The sequence below is a fragment of the Octopus bimaculoides genome, chromosome 21, assembly GCF_001194135.2.
Source record: "Octopus bimaculoides isolate UCB-OBI-ISO-001 chromosome 21, ASM119413v2, whole genome shotgun sequence".
In the NCBI taxonomy this organism is placed as follows: domain Eukaryota; kingdom Metazoa; phylum Mollusca; class Cephalopoda; order Octopoda; family Octopodidae; genus Octopus; species Octopus bimaculoides.
The window spans coordinates 3275618-3276661 of record NC_069001.1 but is presented as its reverse complement, the minus strand read 5'-3'; the positions used below and the strand labels follow the sequence as shown (position 1 = coordinate 3276661).

At 38.5% G+C, this 1044-nt stretch overlaps 1 protein-coding gene across 1 annotated transcript in view; it reads right to left on the bottom strand.

The window, feature by feature from the left end:
* LOC106874222 (putative protein-lysine deacylase ABHD14B) overlaps positions 1-1044 on the bottom strand; it is a 20366-nt gene that overhangs the window by 18002 nt on the left and 1320 nt on the right. The gene's annotated exons all lie outside the window — the stretch shown is intronic.

Below are 1044 nucleotides of genomic sequence, written 5' to 3'. Positions count from 1 at the left end.
TACATATGTATATATATATATATATTTATGTGTGTGTGTGTGTGGGGGGGGGCCTTTTAAAGAAAATTAACATTCATATGTCAAACCAGTTTTTTGCAACTCGTTAATTCAATGTAAACAATTCAAGCAATGGAGGGATCTCACTGAACTGAAGTGGAATTTCTTCAGAAATTTCTTTTCAGCCTAAGTCTTAAATGTGGGCATATGTTTTTAGTTCCTTCTTCTTCTGAGACAATACCATAGCAAATAAACATGGGAACAACAATGTAACTTACTCAACGTAAGGAAAAGAGCAGCTTAAATCTATTCTTAACTCTTTTACATTCAGATAACTCTGTCAAAGGCAATGCATTATCTCATAGATTTCGATGATGTGGTTGTTTGATCTTAGAGTGACATTGTAAGGTAGGTGTAAGAGGTGAGATAGGGTTTGTTTGAACATAAATCAAGTAGAATATTTCGGCTACATATGCCCAGTTTAAATACATATCCTTAAAATCTTTTGTGAAATGTATATTCCTAAATCTCTCATCAAAGCCCACTTTGTAACCTTGTGGTTTGGTGTTCAGTTCCACAGTGTGACACCTTAGACTAGTGTTTTCTACTAAAGCTTTGGGTTAACCAATGCTTTGTAAGCAAATTTCATAAACAGAAATATATATATATATATATCTGTAAATAATATGTGACAATTATTCGGTAGCCATGATAAAACTCTGAGTTTCGGATGCCAGGGCGGAAACCCATGCTGCCATCTCTTCAGTTATCTGGCCATTGAAATATATATATATGTGTCCAACCCATGCTAGCATGGAAAGCGGATGTTAAACGATGATGATGATGATATCGTCGCCTTCCTGGGACTTGTGCCGGTGGCACGTGTAAAGACATGAGAGCAAGATCGTTGTCAGTGCCGCTGGACTGGCTCCTGTGCAGGTGGCACGTAAAATAAACCATTTTGAGCATGGCCATTGCCAGTACTGCCTTACTGGCCTTCGTGCCGGTGGCACGTAAAAGCACCCACTACACTCTCGGAGTGGTTGG